Genomic DNA, 15450 nt, shown 5'->3' with positions numbered 1-15450 from the left:
TAGTAGAAGAAGAAGAAGAAGAAGAAGAAGGAGGAAGAGGAGGAAAAGGAAGAAAAAAAAAGAAAAGAAGTAGGAAGAGTAGACACAGGAGGAGGAAAAGGATAACAAAAGGGAAGAAAAAAGAAAAAAAAGAAGACACTCGCACGACTTCACAAGCTTCTAATTTGTATTCACAGATGCCACAGACCAAGGCCGGAATAGATATACATAAAAAATAGCCTCTTTTGCCTAAGCGACCCGGAAAAAAACAGCCTTGATGAGCTTGTTTGCAGGCTGGGAGTGATGTGTTAATGTGCCTGCAAGAGTGGCGGCGTAGTAAGAGGAGGAGGAGGAGGAGGATCTAAGGCTCTTCAATTCGTCAGTCAGTGGTCTTTCGTTTTTCGTGTCTGTTTGTCTTTTTTTTTTTACAACAAAGGAGGCAGCTCAAGGGCAACAAAAAAATAAAACAAAACAAAAAAAAAAAGCCCGCTACTCGCTGCTCCTAAAGTAAAGCAAAAGAGGTGGCCGAAAGGGAGATCAAATACAGGAGGAGAGGTGTCCTGATACCCTCCTCTTGAAAGAGTTCAAGTCGTAGGCAGGAGGAAATACAGATGAAGGAAGATTGTTCCAGAGTTTACCAGCGTGAGGGATGAAAGAATGAAGATGCTGGTTAACTCTTGCATAAGGGGTTTGGACAGTATAGGGATGAGCATGAGAAAGTCGAGTGCAGCGGGGGCTGCGGGAGGGGGGGAGGCATGCAGTTAGCAAGTTCAGAAGAGCAGTCAGCGTGGAAATATCGATAGAAGATAGAAAGAGAGGCAACATTGCGGCGGAATTTAAGAGGTAGAAGACTATCAGTATGAGGAGGAGAGCTGATGAGACGAAGAGCCTTAGCCTCCACTCTGTCCAGAAGAGCTGTGTGAGTGGAGCCCCCCCACACATGAGATGCATACTCCATACGAGGGCGGACAAGGCCCCTGTATATGGACAGCAACTGTGCAGGGGAGAAGAACTGGCGGAGACGGTACAGAACGCCCAGCCTCGAGGAAGCTGATTTAGTAAGAGATGAGATATGAAGTTTCCAGTTGAGATTTTGAGTTAAGGATAGACCGAGGATGTTTAGTGTTGAGGAAGGTGATAGCTGGGTGTTGTCAAAGAATAGGGGATAGTTGTTTGGAAGATTGTGTCGAGTGGATAGGTGGAGAAACTGTGTTTTTGAGGCGCTGAAGGACACCAGGTTCTTCTTGCCCCAATCGGAAATAATAGTAAGGTCTGAGGCTAAGCGTTCTGCAGCCTCCAGCCTTGAGTCGTTAAGTTCCTGAAGGGTGGGTCTTCTATTAAAAGAAGTTGAGTAATGCAGAGGGGAATCATCGGCGTAGGAATGGATAGGACAGTTCGTTTTGGAAAGAAGATCATCAATGAACAACATAAAAGAGTGGGAGATAGGACAGAACCCTGTGGGACACCACTGTTAATAGATTTAGGGAAGAACAGTGACCGTCTACCATGGCAGAAATAGAACGGTCAGAAAGGAAACTGGAGATGAAGGTACAGAGAAGGATAGAAACCGTAGGAGGTAGTTTAAGCAAAGATTTGTGCCAGACCCTATCAAAAGCTTTTGATATGTCCAGCGCAATAGCAAAAGTTTCACCGAAACGGCTAAGAGAGGATGACCAAGAGTCAGCTAAGAAGGCTAGGAGATCACCAGTAGAACGCCCCTTGCGGAACCCATACTGGCGATCAGATAGAAGGTCAGAAGTGGAAAGGTGCTTTTGAATCTTCCGGTTAAGGATTGATTCAAAAGCTTTAGATAGACAAGAAAGTAAAGCTATAGGACGGTAGTTTGAGGGATTGGAGCGGTCACCCTTCTTAGGCACAGGCTGTATGAAGGCATACTTCCAGCAAGAAGGAAAGGTAGATGTTGACAGGCAGAGGCGAAAGAGTTTGACCAGGCAGGGTGACAGCACGGAGGCACAGTTTTTAAGGACAATAGGAGGCACTCCATCAGGTCCATAAGCCTTCTGAGGATTGAGGCCAGAGAGGGCATAGAAAACATCATTTTGAAGAATCTTTATAACATGTTTGTCTGCATGTGTATTTGTTTGCTTTTCTGTCTATGTTTATTTTTCTGTCTCTGTCTGTGTTTGTCTGTCTCTGTCTGTCTGTTTCTGTCTCTATCTCTGTTTGTCTGTCTCTGTCTGTCTATGTCTGTCTTTCTGTCTACTATCTCTCTCTCTCTCTCTCTCTCTCTCTCTCTCTCTCTCTCTCTCTCTCTCTCTCTCTCTCTCTCTCTCTCTCTCTCTCTCTCCACCTCATTTCCCCTCATGTCTCCCTCATCTCACCTGTCCCCCGCCCACCTGCCTGGCCACCTGTCATTAAGCAGAGTGGAGACATTTCCTCGCCTTTATGAGCCTCACATTAGAAGCGAGTCAGTCATTATGGTTCTCTCTTCCCACAATTACACTGAGACGCAAAAGAAGGCAGAGAGAGGCATTGTATTTCTTCATTTGTCTTAATAACAATGCAGGGAGTTTTGGGTAATGCTCGAGAGAATGATTGCCACTCTCTCTCTCTCTCTCTCTCTCTCTCTCTCTCTCTCTCTCTCTCTCTCTCTCTCTCTCTCTCTCTCTCTCTCTCTCTCTCTCTCTCTCTCTCTCTCAGTCACTCTTCTTATTCCATCCTTCTCCTCATATTTTCGGTACTCATTCTCTCCATCTTCATCTCTCTCTTCCTTCATCCTTCTCCTCAGTTATTCCTTCCCTGCATCTTTCTCCTAAGTCACTTCTCCCCGCGGTCTTCTTCCTCTTCTTTTTTTTTCCCATCTCCATCTTTCTTTCTCTGCCTCCTTCCACTCAGTCACTCTTTTCTTGCATCTTTCTCTTCATCCTCCTTCCCTTCAGTAACTCCTTTTCTCCCTCTTTCTCTTCCTCCTTCTCAGTCTCTCCTTTTCACCACCTGTCTTTCTCTTCATCCTCCTCCCCTTCAGTAACTCCTTTTCTCCCTCTTTCTCTTCCTCCTTTTCAGTCTCTCCTTTTCTCCATCTGTCTTTCTCTTCTCTCCTCATTCCCTTCCTTTGAATGATAACAGAAATCGATTCATGGAACGCAAACTAGAACAAAGCAAAGCGGAAAACAATATATGCGTCTCGTTCCTGTAATTAGCGAAGAAACTTATAACAATACGAACTAATTAATATATCTGCACTTTTATACCCACCCAAAACAAGAGAGACTGAACCTTCATAAACCATTACTAAGCACTGACCTTCTCTTCTGACCACTCACCCCTGTTTGCTTTTCATGGAGCAGTGCTTAGGCATTCTCTCTCTCTCTCTCTCTCTCTCTCTCTCTCTCTCTCTCTCTCTTTTGAGCTGCTTCCTACACCGTAAAAAAAAAAAAAGAGAAAAAATCAGCTTATCCATGAAAAAAAAGTGAAAGTAGAGTTCAGAAAATAAAACTGCTCGAAGAAGGATACAAAAAGATAGATATTAGATAGATTGATTGATAGATAGATAGATAGACACATCCATCATACATTTCACGAGCCTCTAATTTGTATTCACGGATGCACACACGAAGGTCGAAACACAGATGCTTAAAAAAAAAAAAAAACTAGCCAGTATACGATCCAAAAAAAAAAAAAAGCAAAGAGAGAGAGAGAGAGAGAGAGAGAGAGAGAGAGAGAAATAGGGGGGGGAACCTTTTAAATACCCTCACGCACCTATATTTTACGCTAGGTACAACATTTTAGCATCGAAATTTCCACACTGCAGTTTCCTTGCAAAATAATACAAGAAAAATAAAGAAAAAGAAAAAAAAAATCCTCCACGATGCCTCCCTTCAAGTGCTTCAACCCGCCTTTATGAACCTTCTCCACTAAAGAACAAGAAGGAAAAAAATGGAGGAGTGGTGTATATTCATTTTTACGCGTGCCATAATCTCTCCTCACCTCCCTCCCCTCCACACTCCTCCGTAAGCTATGTCCTCCCCCCTCCTACCCTCCCCCTCCGTCTTTTACCTGCAGCTAATATTACCGACGCGGGGGCTGTGTTACCTGGCTCACCTGGATAATGGTCCGGGTTATTAGGGCGCCAATGACTCCACGGGCCCGGCGAGGTAGCTGATGACGGGGAGGAGGATAATGATGAGAGGAAGAATGATAAACACGTCAATGAAAAAGTCGAAGAAATATGGAAGAGAGAGAAGAGGGAGGAGGATAATAAGAGCGAGAAATAAGAATATAAACTACGCATGAATGAAAAGATGAAGATGAAACATGGATGAATAAGCAAAATAAAACGTGCCGAAAGGGAGAGGATGAGGATAGTAATAATAATAAGAAAAATGAGAATAATGAACTGTGAATAAAAGAAGACAGATGAAACAGGGATGAACAGGCAACATAAAGTGTGTCAAAAGGGAGGGTGATAATAATAATAATAATAATAATAATAATAATAATAATAATAATAATAATAATAATAATAATAATGATAATAATGATAATGGTAACAAAAGAAAAGATGAATGTTTAACCGTGTCGAAGGGGAGGATGAGGAAAATAATAACAAGAAAAATAACAACGATAAAAAAAAAATTAATAAAAAGAAGACTAAAAAAAAACCATGGGTGAAAATGCAACAAAAAGTATGTGTCTTATAACAAGGCTTCCTATTCTCTTGACTTCATTTGTTAGTTAGAGCCTTCAAAGACCCGAAGAGCAAATCAAAGTACTTAGTGTATATAGATAGATAGTTACGTATACGAAAACGATCGATGCACTTTTTTCACAATGACGTAACGATCAATGCAGTATTAAAAAGAATAACTCCACTTTCTTGGCATTTATTGATTTATTTGTTTGTTTATTTACAGAAAGGTATGCAGCTCAAGGGCGTAATAAAAATAGAAAAACAAAAAACTCCATAATGCCGCTACTTCCGCAAACAGTTTTCAGTATAGAGTTCAAATAGAGAGGTCAGAGTAATTTCGATAGGTGTCTTGATTTTCCCCACTATTACTTCTTCGGGATGTTTGTTCCAGTGGCGGATGACTCAACTCACGTAACGAATATCATGCCGATGTCCGTATACCGTATGACCTCGCTTGGGCAGACGGATCGTTATTTATGGTTATCGGGTAATGTTAAGAGCGAAACAAAATTGGAGTGATTGACGTTATTGAGCCTGCCCAATAACTTTAATACCTACCCACTCGTGGTCGTTTATTTTTCAGCGTAAGGGAGTTGAGTAGCTTGTGGCGAAGGAGGAAGAGGAGGAGGTGGAGGTGGAGGGGGAGGAGGTGCTGGTGCTGGTGGTATAAGGACAGGAGATGAATCGTAATGGGAAGCGGAGAGAAAGAAGAGAAGGAGGGAAGGGAAAAGTTTAAGGGAAGGGACGAAGAAAGGAAAGAGGAGAGGGGAGGAAATGTTGAAGAGAATGTAGAAGAGTGAGCGAATGAAAGAATCAACGCGGATAAACAGGAGGAAGAGATAGAGAGATAATTTTGTCTTGTAAGAGTAGGAAGAGGAAACGAAGGACGTGATTTGTGGGTTAAGGGAAGAGTAAGGAAGAGTTGGAAAATAAGAAAGGGGGGGAGGGAGAGGGCAAGTAAGAGGTTTGTTTAGCTGTAGATGATAAGGAAGATAGTAAGAGATAAATAGTGTGGGAAGTGTTTGTGGAGGTCTCTCTCTCTCTCTCTCTCTCTCTCTCTCTCTCTCTCTCTCTCTCTCTCTCTCTCTCTCTCTCTCTCTCTCTCTCTCTCTCCAATACCTTTTTATTACCTTGAACCTTCATCTACCTGTCAAAAAATTCTTCCCTCCACTTTTTTCGTCTCCAAAGCCACCTTTCAATACCTCTCCCTCCTCCCCTTCCCTCTCCACCCCTCTCCTCCTCCTCCTCCACCATTGTATCCCTCCCTCTCTCCTTCCTTCTTTATATCTTTTCTTTCCTATCTCGCCTCTCCTTCCCTCGTCCTCCCTTTCCTTCTCATCTTCATCTCTCCCTCCCTTTTTCCTTTCCTCCATATATTTTTTTTTATCTATCTTCTCCTCCCCTTTCCTCCCATTCCTTCTCCTCATCTATTTCATCACCCCTTCCCTTTTTCCTTCTTTCCTTATGCCTTTTCATCTCCCCTCTCCTTCCCTTGTCCCTTCCCTTTCTTCTCTTTCTCTCTTCCCTTATCCTCTTCCTCAATGCATCTTTCCTTCTTTCTCCCTCTTTATATTCCTTTCAACCTTATCTCCTTCTCTCTCTCTCTTCTCCTTTCCCTGTCCATTCCCTTACCGTTTTCTCTCCCTTCCTTCGTTTTTCTCATCTTCCCATTCCCTGTCTTCTTTCTCTCCCTTCCTCTCCTCTTCTTTCCCTGTCCATTCCCATACCGTTTTCTCTCCCTTCTTTCTTCGTTTCTCTCATCTTCTCATTCCCTGTCTTCTCACCCTCCCTCCCTCTCCTCTCCTTTCCCTGTCCGTTCTCATACCGTTTCATCTCCCTCCTTCCTTCCCTCTTTTCTCCTATCCCTTCCCAGTCCCTTCACATACCCTTCCCTGTCTTCCTTCACTCCCTTCCTCCTTTCTCTCGCCTTCCCATTCCCTGTCTTCTCTCCCTCCCTCCTTCCTTCCTCCCTTTTCTTGGGTTATTTTATCAGCCCCGAGAGCCTTCCCAAGAAAGCTGTCACGCCGGGAGGGTTAAAATCTGACAACTTGACAAAGACTGATTACGGAATAGGAGAAGGAGGAGGAGGAGGAGGAGGAGGAGGAGGAGGATGTAAGAGGAAAAAACATTCAAAATTAAATTGGTCAACTAAATGTGCAGCTGTTTCCGGTTTGACAAGGAGGAGGAGGGAGGAGGAGGAGGAGGAGGAGGAGATGAAAGAGTAGAAGGAGGAGGAGGAGGAGGAGAAAGAGGAGGAGGAGGAAGATGTAAGAGGAAAAAAACATTCAAAATTAAATCAGTCAACTAAATGTGCAGCTGTTTCCGGTTTGATAAGGAGGAGGAGGGAGGAGGAGGAGGAGGAGGAGGAGATGAAAGAGTAGAAGAAGAAGGAGGAGGAGGAGAAGGAGGAGGAAGAGGAATGACCAACATCCTATCTATAAGGAAACTACTTTATTGCTGACGCTAGGTGATGTAGCAAAAAGAGAGAGAGAGTGTGAGTAACCCTTTACCAGTGCATGCAATATTTCAATTAACATCACTTTCCCCTCTCTCTCTCTCTCTCTCTCTCTCTCTCTCTCTCTCTCTCTCTCTCTCAACACCTGTATTTACCTGTGTGTCGATACCATATAGGAGTCTGCAGAATTAGCGTTGGCGGTTGAAAAAAAAAAAATCTATTCTCTCTCTAATAGACATGCAATCGATGGACATGACACGCACACGATTACGCCTTAACCAGAGGGAATTAGGGAACATTACCACGTGTGTGTGTGTGTGTGTGTGTGTGTGTGTGTGTGTGTGTGTGTGTGTGTGTGTTCCCCTTTGCTTGGTTAGTTAGCTTAGTTTTATACCAATTATTTTTTTTTTCTTTATCGCAAAATTTAGAAAAAGATAAAGGGTTTGTGAGGTTCGTTTACACAGTTCACTTAACGTTCGAAGCTCCATCACTCAACCACAAGTGACGATAAAGAAGAGGAGGCGCAGAAGGAGGAGGAGGAAGAAGAGGACGAGGAGGAGGAAGAGGAGAAGGAGGTGGTGGCTCTGTGTGGGCGTGTTACCAGAGAACGAGACAGTGGAGGAGGAGGAGGAGGAGGAGGTGGAGATGAAGGAGTAGGAAGAGAAGGAGGAGGAGAAGATATTAATGAAGGAAAGGAAAATATTTTGTGTGACAGGAATGGAAAGATGAGAATGAATTAGTTACACGATCCAAGTGTGTGTGTGTGTGTGTGTGTGTGTGTGTGTGTGTGTGTGTGTGTGTGTGTGTGTGTGTGTGTGGCATCTGAGTATCTAGTTCCTTTTCTTCACCGCAGAATCTCTCTCTCTCTCTCTCTCTCTCTCTCTCTCTCTCTCTCTCTCTCTCTCTCTCTCTCTCTCTCTCTCTCTCTCTCTCTCTCTCTCTCTCTCTCTCTCTAGCGAAATATGAGAGAAATAGATAGATAGATGTGTGTGTGTGTGTGTGTGTGTGTGTGTGTGTGTGTGTGTGTGTGTGTGAGCACACTTGCGTGTAATGAAAGCGAATGAGTGAATGAGACGAAAGTGTGGCTTGAGAAGTGACAAGAGGGTGATGAGAGGAAGACACAATACAGAAGGAGGAGGAGGAGGAGGAGGATACGAGGTGAGAAGTGGAGTGGTAGTGAAGAATGACACGAGTGCTTCTTAAAGTGGCGAAGTGGAGTTGATAATCATAGTGGTAATGGTGGAGGAGGAGGTCGTGAAGGCAATAGTGGTGGAATGAGCAGCTTCTTTGGTGGTGGTGGTGGTGATGGAGGGGTGTTGGTAGCCTGGTAGGAGTTCAAGGGAGGATGTTGGCAGATTGGAGAAGAATGGGACAGCACATGTAGGAACGGGAAAGGATGATACTGCAAAAGAGTACACTGGTAATGGTGGACAGAAAAGGATGGGGAGATGACTGGCGATAATAGGGGTGATGGTGATGGTGACATTTTTTGCCGTGGTAATGGTGACGAATTGGTTTAGTGGAAAGATGGAGGGCACGGTGGAGTGGTTGTATGGTAGTGGTAATAATCGTGGTGGAAAAGTAATAGTAGCAGTAGTGGTAGTGGTGGTGGTGGTAGGAGGAGTTATAGTCGTGGGCGTGATACTGGTTGTGGTGGAGACTGATGGAGAGGGGCTTAGTGGAGTGGCTGTAGTGATAGTGGTGGTGGAAAGGTTATGGTAGCAGTGGTAGTGGTGGTGATCATGGTGGTAGGAGTTATCGTAGTGGGTCTGGTGTTGATATTGGTAGTGATGGGGAGTGGATGAGGAGAGAATAGTGGAGTGGCTAAAGTAATACAGGTAATGTAGAGGTGATAGCAGTGGTGGTGGTGGTGGGGTGGTGGTGTTATAGTGGTGGGTGTGGTGGTGGTGGGGTGGTGGTGTTATAGTGGTGGGTGTGGTGGTGCAATTGAAGGACAAATTTGGTGATGAAAAATGCCAAGGTCAAGGAACGCAAAAAGTGATTGTAACGAGAGAGAGAGAGAGACGAGTATGCTTCTTCAAATAATTGTCAAATAATATTAAAAAAAATATGAGTGTATAGCAAGTGTGCAAATAAGCGTGTAAATAAATGTGTAAATAGACAGATAAAAGGACCCAGAGAGAGAGAGAGAGAGAGAGAGAGAGAGAGAGAATACAAACTTGGTAAATCATATCAGGCACGCGCATGGGCATGGCAACAAATAAACACACACACACACACACACACACACACACACACACACACACCATGGTAAACGCCACACTGTATTTCTCCTTCACAGCGACTTCTTTGTCCTTTTACTGAAAACAAAACAAGCTGACTCAACGCAAATCATTCACCGCGATCACGTTTCCCTCACGCCTCACTTAAGAACATAAGAACACAAGAACGCAGGAGTCTACAAGAGGCCGGTAGGTCTGTACGAGGCAGCTCCTTTGACCCTAAGCTCCCGTGTATCTAACCCCAACTAATATCGCTGTCCATGAATTTATCTAGTCTATTTTTGAATGTGACAATTGTATTGGCACTCACCACATGACTGCTAAGCCTATTCCACTCATCCACCACCCTGTTAGTAAACCAATGTTTGCCTTTGTCCCTGTTGAATCTGAATTTATCCAGTTTAAACCCATTACTTCGTGTCGTGCCCGGTTCTCTTGCCAACAAAACCTTATGAATGTCTCCCTTATTAAAGCCCTTCATCCATTTATAAACCACGATCATGTCTCCACGTACCCTTCGCCTTTCACTTCTTTGCGGCCAAGTTGTAGTTTTTGTTGTTTTCTTAATAAGCGAGAAAAAGTCGTGTCTGGTTTGTCCTATTTCACCATTTAATTTATTGTTTTACGAATTGTCTGCTTCAGAATTGTAGGATCAGAAGTTTTAACGTGAACTCGTGTAATTCCGTTCGTTTTGGCGCCGTGCAGACAAACGCTATGCATGCTTGTCAACGTTTCTGTATTGCCAGCGACGGATTGACTTCAACTCTTTAGGTTAAGCGGGTGTAAAGTGTAAATATTTGGCAGGTAGCACACTCGCAGGTCGGTTAGCTGTCCATATATATGCCTTCACTACTTCCCAACGTGTACGCAAGTCTATAAGCGATGGAGAACATGTATTTCCTTCCATATCTTTCATCGCTTTTATAAGGAGAAAGAAAAATATGTATATGCAAGTTTTCACACCAGTAGTCGCAGCATACAGCCGTGAGGTAAAACAAGCTAACAAAATATACATGCATTTCTAAAGTTTCAATGCAAGAGCTAAATCACACGAAGAGGCAACACGCAACCTAAAGTACTCCACTGAGCTAAAAATCAGACGCTCTCCTACCTCAAGAACCCAGTACTTGATGCAGCGGCAGGCGTGGGTGAAGGGAAGGGTCTGTCTCTATGTGGGTGCGAAGGTCTCGAGGCGGCCAGACAGACAGGCAGGCAGATGCGAAGACACGTAGGGCGAGACAGACAGGCGGGCGAGCGGGCGGGTGGGTGAGACAGGGAGTAGGCGGCGGTTGGCGTCTTGATGCACTGAACGACACAGGCACAGTGAGGGTGTACGAGTCGCAGGCAGAATCTTAAGAGGCTTGCCAAGGCTAGCGCGCCATCTGAGACCTGACCTAGGGCAAGGCTTGAGCGACAATGTGAGTGTTGAGGTGACCTGATGTAGGGCTGTTGCCACGTGTCCCTCAGGCTGCCACCCGAGATCTTGCTGCCGCCTGTCACTAGCACCAGCGAAAACAAAGAAACGCTGTGCTCTCCAAAGGATTGTGTGCCGCTAACAACGCACCACCTCATCGTTTTGGCCTATGAGTGCTACGTGCCTGGGTGTGGAGCAGCGTTAAGGGGCTATCACACTGGGCAAAATTTCCGTGGATCTTCAGTCAAACCACGATTTCCGCTGGCTTGGTTCTCATATTTTCGTGGTTTTCTGACGTGTCCACAATCTTCCAAAGCTATGGTAGATTTCACCGAGGGACTAAGGTATTACTCACCATCAGCAGCAGCAGCAATAACAAGAAACATGAGAACCACGCCAGCGGAAATCGTGGTTTGACTGAAGATCCACGGAAACTTTGTCCAGTGTAACAGCCCCTTTACCAGATATCGTACCCAAAACATTGTATATCCCGGTTTCCGACTCATAACAATTCCCCCCAAAACATCATTGATTAACGATTTTAACACCGACTCTAAATGAATATCGTTATATGTGTGCGTGCGACAGTTTTATGTCCGAAACCGACAAATATGATAGGCTGAGTACGGGAATCTGGTATTCTTGATGTGGAGCCGAGCACACACGCTAATATACATGCACAGAAGCACACACAGACAATAGACAAACATGCAGATCATCTTAGTTTGCATACTCGCATGTCACTGGCTAGTTTGCTTACCTTCGCTATTGCTAAGCTTATTGGTGAACGTATAATTAGTGAGTACGTGCGTGTATTACATATGAGTTTGTTCTTTTTGTCCCTTAATGGTGCGTGACGTCACAACGGGGCCCAGTAAGGGGTATAATGCCGTCTCTGTGCGGAAAGTAAAGCAAAAAAAATGTGCGTCATGTCCCTTGTGAACTCTCCCGAGGGCGCAGCTGCGTGTGAGGCAAGTGACTGACCAGAGGCGAAGTTTTTCTGCGCATAACTTCACCGATTTACTTGTTTTCGGTTTGCCTTCATTCGTATACCTGCGTTAAGCTTTCTATGGCTTGCTAACAGACGCCACTTTGTTCTAAATCGTCTTCTCGGTCCAAATCCAAATCAAGATGAAGCGAAACTGTGCCGCACCTCGCATAGCGGCTCCGATTTATTTGCTTTCTGTTTTCATTCATTTGTACACCTGCGTTAAGCTTTCTACGGCTTGATAACAGACGTTCTTTTGAATCTTTTCCCGGGGACTTCGTGGTGCAGTGGTTAGCGCACTCGGCTCACAACCAATTCAACCAATTCAATTCCAGGGCGGAGTGGAAAAATTTGGCCGGCTTTTCCGATACCCTACGCCCCTGTCCACTCTGCACTGAATGAGTACCAGGTATTAATCAGGGGTTGTGTCCCGTCTCCTGGGATCTGTTCCATTCTCCTATAATTCCTTCCCTTTCTGTCTCTCTCCGGCATATGACCACATATGTCGCGCCGATTAAACGAAACTTTCCAACTTTCTTGAATCGTTTCCTCGCCCCACATTCAAATTTAGACGAAACAAAACTCTGCGGCACCCATGTTCAACTGCTCATATTTCTTTGCTGTCTGTTTTCATTCATTCGTATACCTGATTGCTTAACTTTCTACACCTCGCTAACAGACACCACCTGGTCCTTTCGCCCCACCTCAAACTTGATTACTAAACGAAACTGCCGCACCTACTTCCTCAGGGCGTTCGGGCCTATATAGGGACAGGGAGGTAAGTGGGATGACCGAGGTTGCTTCAGGTAAGTGTATTTTTAGGGGCCACACCCTCGTATGGCCCCCGGCGAGGCGAGTCAAGGCCGCACGTGTATACCCACTACACTCTACAGTCTAAACACTCAGGGGGAACACGCGGAAGAACAAAGGGCCGAAGCCACGCTAAACGCAAACATCATCATTGCCATCGTCATTAGCGTCATCACCATTAGCATCATCATCACTCATTATAAACTTCAGGAGGTAGGCCTTTCCCACCGTTCTCCATGCCTCTATGTCTGAAGTTAGAGTGTAGTTATGTAGTTAGGATAGTGAAGTTAAGTCATAGTGTACTCCATCCTGCAACACGTTCTAATATCCACCAGGTTCTTCCTCTCACCTGACTTACACCCTAATCATAAGAAAAGTAAATTATGTAGAAAATAAATGGAATAGATATAAACGTAGTGCTGCCATTTGAAGGGTTTCGTATAATTGATTGATTGAGAGAGAGAGAGAGAGAGATAACACGATGGAGAAAGAAACGCAGTAGTGTATCATTGGCTTAATTTACATTGCAAGTGTGATATTTATTGGAGATAGAGAGGCAGAGAGAGAGGGAGGGGGGGGGGAAGGGGCGAGGGGTCGTTGAGGCTGGATCGGCCCCTTCCCTGAGCATAGTGGCCTGCTCAAATTCCCCCTTGCCAGACTCACTTCCTTGACCTTGGCTTAAGTTGGACGTGTCAAAAGGATAGCAAGCAGATAGGCCGTGACAGCAAGCAGACTCTAAGATAGGCTGCATGACGTGTGAAGAGAGGTTAAGGGATGGACTAAAAAGGATCGGGTTGGACGTCAAGGGTATTTATTGCTTTCATCTCTTTTTTTGGAGTTTATTAGTTTTTCGTTTTTTTCTTCGTTTTTCTATAGTTTCTCCTTTTATTCGTTTATTGTTTCCGTTTTCTTCCTTTTATTATTTTTTTTCTTTTTTATGTTTATTATTTGCGTTTTCTTCGTTTTTTTATAATTTTCTCTTGATTTTTTATGTAACTAGTTTCCATTTTTCTTTGTATTATTTTGTATCATTTTTCTACTCATTTTTTTTCCTTTTTGTTATTATTTTTTTTTTTTTTTACGTTTCCTCCTTTTTTTACCACTATTATTACCCTTTCGTGAAGAGAGCAGTATCTAACCGGGCCTAACCGCCTTCTTACACGCGTGAAGGAGAGAGTAATTTGTGTTCATCAAAGGCTTATCTCCGTGAGTGGCCGAAATATGATGCAGTCACTCACTCTTGAGACGCTCAGAGACGGACGACAGCAAGGGTCTCACATTATTAACACCACCACCACCACTACTACTACTACTACTACTAGTACTACTACCACCACCACCACCACTACTACTACTACTACCACTACTACTACTACTGCTACTACTACTACTACCACTACTACTACTACTACTACTACTACTACTACTTCTACACCATCAAAAATTATAATCTAGTTACCAGGACACAATTCGGATAATATTCAAATTTGTCCTGATAACTATATTCTATTTTATTAAACCTTATTGCGTATGTGTGACAGATATTTCAAATTAAGACAGTGATGACTTGAAGGGTGTTTCATGTCTGTGTGAGCGGCGTGTATGTTGAAGGACGTATACTAAGTTGCTTTATAATCAGTTCAAACCTCGTCAAACTTATACCTCGTGTGCTGGGCCGCTGCATCTCTTGTCTGTCTCACGTGCCCACAGTTCTGAAAAATGACTATCAAATCTTGCCCCTCTGCTTCCCTCTTCATGCAATACACGCACTCCTCCTCAGGACACGAAAGCTATACAAGCCTGAACACACCTTTAAAGGATTAGTATTCTCCCTCGGGCTTCATGTGTCCTTCCTGAGGCTGTAGGAATCTCACAAAACTAATGGTTAGGACGTGGCAGCCTCTCCTTGTCCCTCCCACTCGGTGTTCCAGTATGAATCCGTCACAATTTGCATTTTTTACGGCAAGAGGAGACAGACCATGGGATAAAAAGGGAAAAGATAAAATACGTCCGCATCATGCTGCGCTTACAGAGAGAACAACAACACGTGTCAAAACGGAGTGATCAGACTTGGTCGCAGAAATGTCTCATGAGGAGGTTAGTAAGAGGAAGGAGGAAAGGGATCAAATAGCACATGCAAATATAACCTAACTCCTGCATTCACAGCCGATGGACGCTCCTGTCTCACGCTAAGATACATTTCCTTATAGAAGATCAGCGAAAAACGAAAACGGAGGTGCAAGATACCCTCCTCCCACAACCACAAGACAGACAGCGACACTTCATTTTGATGTGATATTCTAATCGGTTGGCATCAAAACTTTATCTCTCCGGACCAAAGCAGTTTAAACAGATCACGTTATCGCAAGGGCATAGAGTGTGTGCTTGTGACCTTGGAGACATCATTATTCCGGACCAGCGCTGTTTAAATGGGCAATCTGAATCAGCCTGAGGGTAAGCAGTGTGTTCGTGGGGCCTTGAAGTGCATCGCGCCTTCCGTTCGCCATCCGTCAGTCGCTTGATGGGCCTGCTTTATGATGAGGATTACCGGTGATGGATCTCTCTCTCTCTCTCTCTCTCTCTCTCTCTCTCTCTCTCTCTCTCTCTCTCTCTCTCTCTCTCTCTCTCTCTCTCTCTCTCTCTCTCTCTCTCTCTCTCTCTCTCTCTCTCTCTCTCTCTCTCTCTCTCTCTCTCTCTCTCTCTCTCTCTCTCTCTCTCTCTCTCTCTCTCTCTCTCTCTCTCTCTCTCTCTCTCTCTCTCTCTCTCTCTCTCTCTCTCTCTCTCTCTCTCACACACACACACACACACACACACACACACACACACACACACAAACACACTTCCAAGGTCAAGAGTTCGTGGCCCCGGAAGTTCTAAGGCCAAGGCGGCGACATCAAAGCCTGAGTAGTT

General features: G+C 44.4%; 1 protein-coding gene across 4 annotated transcripts in view; it reads right to left on the bottom strand.

Annotated features, from left to right (window-relative positions):
• The window catches only part of LOC126984857 (globin-like), a 60163-nt gene that overhangs the window by 23707 nt on the left and 21006 nt on the right, over positions 1 to 15450 (bottom strand). Inside the window, exons 1-2 of one of the 4 annotated variants that reach the window (XM_050839112.1) lie at positions 10440 to 10666; positions 4042 to 4098 (exon numbers count right to left, since the gene is read on the bottom strand). The exons of 1 other annotated variant lie outside the window; for it this stretch is intronic. The gene's annotated coding sequence lies outside the window, so the exon portion shown is untranslated. Of the gene's footprint in view, positions 1 to 4041; positions 4099 to 10439; positions 10667 to 15450 lie in introns of those variants that run through there. 2 more of the 4 variants (XM_050839123.1, XM_050839089.1) reach the window with 2 other exon arrangements.

This window comes from Eriocheir sinensis, chromosome 5, assembly GCF_024679095.1.
Source record: "Eriocheir sinensis breed Jianghai 21 chromosome 5, ASM2467909v1, whole genome shotgun sequence".
NCBI lineage: Eukaryota > Metazoa > Arthropoda > Malacostraca > Decapoda > Varunidae > Eriocheir > Eriocheir sinensis.
This window is presented reverse-complemented; position numbering and strand designations above follow the sequence as displayed.